A 7,141-nucleotide genomic window follows, 5' to 3' on the forward strand; every position below is an offset into this window, starting at 1 on the left:
TTTTTTTTTTTTTTTTTTTTGGTTTTTCAAGACAGGGTTTCTCTGTGCAGCCCTGGCTGTCCTGGAACTCACTCTGTAGACCAGGCTAGCCTCGAACTCAGAAATCTGCCTGCCTCTGCCTCCCAAGTGCTGGGATTAAAGGCATGCACCACCATTGCCCAGCTGAAGACATTATTTCTTAGAGTCAAAATTTCAGATTCTAGGATGAGATGTCCCTTGTAGATGTTAAATTAACTTATCTGTTTTCTCTTCCTTCTAATGTTCATGTTCCTCTCTCTCTCTCAATCTATCCTCTGTTTTCAGGCAGAAAAATAATTGTAGAAAGATAATAGATAAGTAGATGATGGAGATAGATAGATAGATAGATAGATAGATAGATAGATAGATAGATGATAGATAGATGATAGATAGATAGATGATAGATAGATAGATAGATAGATAGATAGATAGATAGATAGATAGATAGGTGATTGATTGATAGATGATGGCTGATGATAGATAAATATGTATATACATACATACATATATGCATACATACATGGACAGACAGATACATAGATAGATGATAGGTAGATATAGTGAATGAGATATATAGGATAAAATACCTCTAGAGTAAACTTAATCCTGTATACTTAAATTTATCTGCAATCTACTATGTATTGAATTACATCCGTTTTTGTTTAAAGCATAACAATGAATAAGATACCCTTAAAATAAACACAATTCTGAGGCATATGTATCATCATGCTATAGCTATACAGGACATTAACTCTAAGAGTTTTAAGAATTACACATGTGGGACAGGGAGCTGGGAGATAGCATAAATAGTAAAGTATCACTGTCAGGTGTGGTAACCTACACCTGTAAACTCCAGCAATGGGGGAAACAGAGACAGGTAGATCTCTGAAGTGCAAGGTCAACAAGCCTTACAAAATCATTAAAGCTTTGGTTATAGTGAGAGGCCTTGTCTCAAAACATAAAGGTGGAGAGTGGTTGTGACCTTTAGTCTCTAAAGACACTTACACATATGCACATGTGCATGCACATGCAGACATGTATGCACATACTCACACTAATGAATATATACACCACCAAAACAACATACCTCATACATTTTTAAGTACATACTCATATAAGTCTGCCTAAGCAAAAGTAACTTCATATCATAGATAAATATAAATCAGTACAGGAGTCTGTGACCATGTGATTTAATATTCTTTAACCAAGCCCACCAAAACTCAGCCACCAGTCTACTAACAATGATATTCACTCTCTTCAAGTTATCACATTGGCAAGTTATACTCTATACTGCTGGAGGCCAGTCCCAGCTCTTCTTTCTTGTCGGTTCTTCTTGATGCAGCAAGGGAAGAGCATGTAGGGGTAAGATCTTCTTTTACAACATATTTAGGGTTGCTGTTTAATAATAAAATGTTTACCTATCTTAAGTCTAAGTCACTTTTCTTCTATAGCTGACCTGCCTGGCTGAGTTGCTCTGAGGAAAGAAACTGTTTAGCACCTCAAGGGATTAAGTAAAGTAGCCTATGTTGATGACCTTTGTTCTGTCTCTGCAGGAACTGCACTGCTGTAACTTCCAGTCTGCTAGTTGAAGTCATAGGAAGAAAAAGGGACCTGTTAAAAAGTGGTTTTAACTTTTTATTTCTAAGTTTGTCACTTCTCCGAAAGTTTCTACAAAGGTTCTCCTTCAAAAATTCTCCTCCAAAAAGTTCTTTCTTAAAAAGTTATCTCTATTCTCTTCTAATCTTCTAATCTAGTTCTTTCCTCCTGCTCTGATGTCACAATAATGCCCTTGCTCCCAATTGTCATTACTCCCGATGCTATGCCTTTACTTTTAAGTTTTTCTTGACTTCTATGTAAAAAGTTCTCTCTTGAGTCCAGCTTTTTCTTTGTCCTCAGCACTTATATACATCTTTCAGAATACATGATCACATGGCAAAAAGGTCACCACAAGTTTACACACAAATTCAAGTCATAAATCCAATAAGAAGTTCACAACAGAGAATGTTTACATGTTTATCTATTAGGCATAATGATCTGCTTAAATATTCAACGTCTGTCACCAGCTTTACAAGTTTATGGAGAATTGAAAACCATAACTTTTGTGAATAATTTATTAGTAGAGTTTTCTATAGATAAACCCAGTTAATATTTATCTTCTCTCCTTACACCTTTTTATGACCTTTTGTTAATTGTTTTACAACCTCTTGGAATGTACACTCTAAGTTGTAGATGCCTCCTGTTATCTCAGAAGCAATTAATTTGTGACACTCGAAGACTGGCACAGTTCTCATTGCAGTTTTGACTATCAGAGAGGACTTAATAGAAGTCCTATTACAAAAGAGCTTAATAATTACTAATATAATTTCAGAAATTCTTACAAGATCATCATTAAAAATTAGGAATTCATCTATTTGTCTATATAACATCACTACAAGACTGTACATCTTTGTAGTTCTGCAGAAATCTGCTCAAAAGGGTAGGCTAATACCTAGTGAATATATATGTGTGTGTGTGTGTGTGTGTGTGTGTGTGTGTGTGTGTGTGTGTGTTTGTGTATATAACTATGTGTGTATATATATTCATATATATTCACATATACATATATATGGTATATTAATGGCAGAAATCTTTCCTAAAATGAAATTGCTCCTGCAGGAGCAAATCCATTATACATTTTAATCCAAGGTGGAACCATTTCAGGAAGATTACCTGCTAGTTTTTAGCTTCTCCTTATTGGCTCCTGGCAATGTATTATAATTCTATTTATTTCATACATGTGATATATTCATTCCTAAGCTGTTGAAATTGTTGTATTTGTTTTATGAGCCATTTTTGAGGCTTGTTTATCTGTAAAGGATTTTTCCTGAGCATTTTTAATGAAGTTAAATCATGTTTTTGAAAAAAGATTTGGCTGCCAGAGTCAACCTGAAACAAAACAGAGTGGGGTGGGGCTCAGTGGTGATGATTTTAAGAGATTTGAACCATTTAAAAAGAATACCTTTTTTGAAAAATACATAGATTGGTTTACTTGTGAGTATGAGGTCTAACTCTGAAGGCTATTTGCAAAGTAATAAGACTTGAGTTTTGAGATGAATTCTCACCGGTTAATAAAATGCCTAAAGAATTACTGACTACTTTACCATGGAATATTTTACTTGCACATGCTTGCTTCCAGACTCAAAAAACAACAGAAAGAATAATGGATTCCTGATGTTCAACATTCATTTCCTCTGCCTCACAGTTCTTCAGTCTTCTCGGATACATTTTAAAGCATTTTACTCTTTGGCTGAATTAAAGTAGTATGGTTGATAGTGACGAAGCCATGGTCAAATTTCCTAGAGAAATTGTGACTTAGAGCCTGTGACTTAGGCTCACCCTGTGGCTTGTCAAAAACATCAAAAAAAAACTCAGTGTGATAGAAACACTTGGCCATGTCTTTTATTCATCAAAATAGGACACTTCAAGGACATCTCCCACCAACTATGGCTGGCTCATTTTATGACTTTCTGTTCTTGCAAACACAGATGCTCTAAGATGGCCACCTTTGTCGCTTGGGTAGTAGGAGCCCTGGATTCATTAGTGATCAATATTACCCAGTGAGGGTCCTGATGTTATTTTTAACATCCTGTACTCCCTTACCTGCAGTTCTCAGTAAAGCCATTATCCAAAATGTTGTTAGAAGTTGCCTTGCTAAAAGTTTGGCCTCCAGAACACCAGGTGATCTTGCTCTTTGCTCTCCTGTGGGTCATCAAGAGAATGTTTCTTTGCAACTTCTCTTATGTGCAGTTTCTAACAGACAAGTAAAACTGTCCGCTCCTCAGTTTCCCTGCCCCTGTTATGCTTCACTTTGAAAGAGATGAAAGTGTCTCAAATGTGTAACATCTACCTAAAGTAAGATGGTCCTGTTGTTAATACAAAAATCAGACACACCAGTCAAGGGTTTTACTTTTCCTAAAAAGTTCTATTATTTTTCTCTATATCCACATCCGAAAAATCCTAAAAATCAACTCATAAATAATGAGAATTTGTTTTACGTTCTTGGAATAGTTTCTCTTGCTAGCTGTGATCTTTGCTTTTTATTTAGTGAGTTGGAAGCTTGCTAATCTGTTTATGAGATAATCATCACACTGGCACTGGCAGCAGACTGGGCAGATCAAGGCAGAGAAGCCCTGGCTACAGAGGGACTCAATCTATAAAATGTTCCCAAGACCAAGGATTTAATGTAGCTATAACAAGGCTAGAAACAAAGCTAAGTCAATAAAGTGCTTGCCTTGAGCACAGGAGGAACTAATTTTAAGACTCAGAATCTACATTTAAAAAGCTAACTAAGGTGACAAGTTCTTGTAATCCCAGCACTGGAAGGTGGAAACAGGAAGATCCCTGGGATTTCTGGCCAGCCAGCCTAGCCTATTAGCACATTGAAGGTCAGGGAGAAACCCTGTCTCAAAAAATAATATAGACAGCCTTTCCTAAGAATTGACACCAGAGATGGACCAAGCGCAGGTGGGCATGCCTATACTAATTAAAAATGTACTCTCTGCTAAAAGCTGACATATTTTAGTCACTTGGTGATTATGTCATACAACCAACAGTGCTTTACAGGCAAGGGAGTCAGAGAACAGAGAAGTTCAGTGATTGGCCAGTCACACCAAGAATAGAAGGTGTTGGGAATGGACCTGACCAGCCAATCTCCTCAGCCCAAAGCTTGCCTTTATCACTACTCTGTTTCTCCAATATACCTAATTAACAGTATTAATTAATTAATGATTGGCATACCTAATGTAGCCTACGAGTACAGAAACACCCTCCTAAAGATTATGATAAAAACAGGACCAGGCACAGATAGAGTGTACTAGTCAAGATCTTTTCAAGTCTACCCCTGACAGATTTTATCACCCAGATAGATAATTAGACAGACAAACAGACAGACAGACAGAACATAGATAGATGGTTGTATAGATAGACAAATAGATAGACTGATGATAGATAGGACTTGGAAAGGGGGTCACTTGGCAGGACCTAGAATCACCTAGAAGATAAACCTCTAGTCACATCTATGAGGAAGTTTCTAGTAGGTTAATTGAGACAAAAAGATCTATCCTAGGTGTAGGTGGCAGCATTCCTTAAACTGTGGTCCAGAACCTAACAAAAAGGAGAAAATGAGCTGAGCACCAGTGTGGAGAGCTTTTGAGGCTGCTTGAGAGGAATCTGACATTGGCCAAGGACAAGGAAATGGGCTTTAGGCAGGAATCTGACATTGGGCCATGACAAGAAATTAATTTCAGGCAGGAATCTATGTCTTAGGCTAGAACAAAGAAGTAGGCCTCAGGCATGAATATGACTGTGGGCTAAGACTGAGATATTTTTGTCGTCCTGATGATCCCTTAGAAACAGTAATCATGAGAATGATCACGGGAGTGATCTTTGTGGCACAGGACTTTTGTTTATTGCCTTGTTTGATCTTTGACTATTTACAGCTATTGTATTGCTGGTTCCTCAACCTAGAACTGACCTAAATACTTGCATGTAATTAAAATGGTTTAAAAGAAAATTGGGAAAAATAAACCCGCCTCAGCCTTCGGTCTCAGAACTGGCTCAGGTCATGCTGCAATATTGCCTAATAGTCTCTTTTCTTTTAATCCTCATTCCTGCACTGGAAAACCTGTTGACTCACTGAGCTGTCTTGGTCACACCAGCAATCATCTTACTGCTTTCTGACACTGGATGCAATGTGGCCACCTGCTTTACCTCAAACTGTGAGCCAAAATAAACAACTACTACTGCTACTGCTACTGCTACTGCTACTGCTACTGCTACTGCTACTGCTACTGCTACTGCTACTGCTACTGCTACTGCTACTGCTACTGCTACTACTCTTCTTCCTCCTCTTCTTCCTCCTCTTCCTTCTCCTCTTCCTTCACCACCTTCTCCTCTTCCTCCTCAAAGTGATTCTTGCAAAGTATTTGATCACAGCAATAAAAATAAATATACATAAAAGTAGTTGTGAACGTTTGTATATATGGGTGCTTGTATGTGTATGTATATTCATGAAAGACAGTAAGTATATGCAAATCTATATGGTATATAGATACATGTACACAGACCTAATATGTATTTTTTAGTGTATTTAGTTTGTGTACTCAACACCTTGAAAACAGATCTGTTTTGGCTCTGCAAATAGTCATGCTGTATTAGCTAGCAATATAACACAGTTAGTACTCCTAATCTTTGGCTAAAAGAATCGGCCCCATTAGATTAACCTGAACACAAAATTTTAATTTTCTGAGCTCCATTATGAGACTTACATGAAAATATAAGGATAACTGTGGGTGTCAAGGCTTCCTCCAATGGACTGAGTTGCAACAGGCTGGCCACATGCCTGGTACATCAGATCCCCGATGCTCAGTGTCAGTTTCTACAGCTTCAAAAGGTCAGTACATACCCCTGAGATCTGCAGGCAAATTAACTGCCTCCTAATTTTGGTTCATGCACCTGCCTGCTTTCAAGAGTTATAATCTTCCCCTCATCCACCTGCACTTGCTTCTCAGCCCTGCCTCTAAGCTTGGGCATGAGTACCTCAGCATCTGCATCTCTTGCAGAATGGTGTTATTCTTCTCCAGCTTCTGTGAATTCTGAGCTTGGGCTACCTTCCAACCCTTTCTACATTTTGTCTGATTTCACCTGAATATTCTGTCTTTGACCTGACCTATTTATTGGAGTGTGTGTGTGTGTGTGTGTGTGTGTGTGTGTGTGTGTGTGATATATGTGTGCATAGATGTGTTTGTCTGTGTTATGAATGCATGTACGAATGTATGCTTGCATGTGTGAGGGTGCACATGTGTTGTTCAAGGCAGGGCTTGGCATTAGGTGTCTCCCCTCACCACTCTACAACATTTATATTGAGGCAGAGTCTCTCACTGAACCCAGGGCTCACCAACTCCCCTAGATTAGCGAGCCAGATTGTCCCCAGGATCCTCTGAAGTGGAAACTTAAGGGTTTTTTGGGGTTTTGTTGTTGTTTTTGTAAAGTCAATTGTGTTGGATGGTGTTTTGTTGGGGAAAACACATGAAGAAGTGGTTTTGTTTTGTTTTGTTTTGTTTTGTTTTGTTTTGTTTTGTTTTGT

The sequence above is a fragment of the Grammomys surdaster genome, unplaced genomic scaffold, assembly GCF_004785775.1.
Source record: "Grammomys surdaster isolate TR1022 unplaced genomic scaffold, NIH_TR_1.0 208, whole genome shotgun sequence".
Taxonomy (NCBI): Eukaryota; Metazoa; Chordata; class Mammalia; order Rodentia; family Muridae; genus Grammomys; species Grammomys surdaster.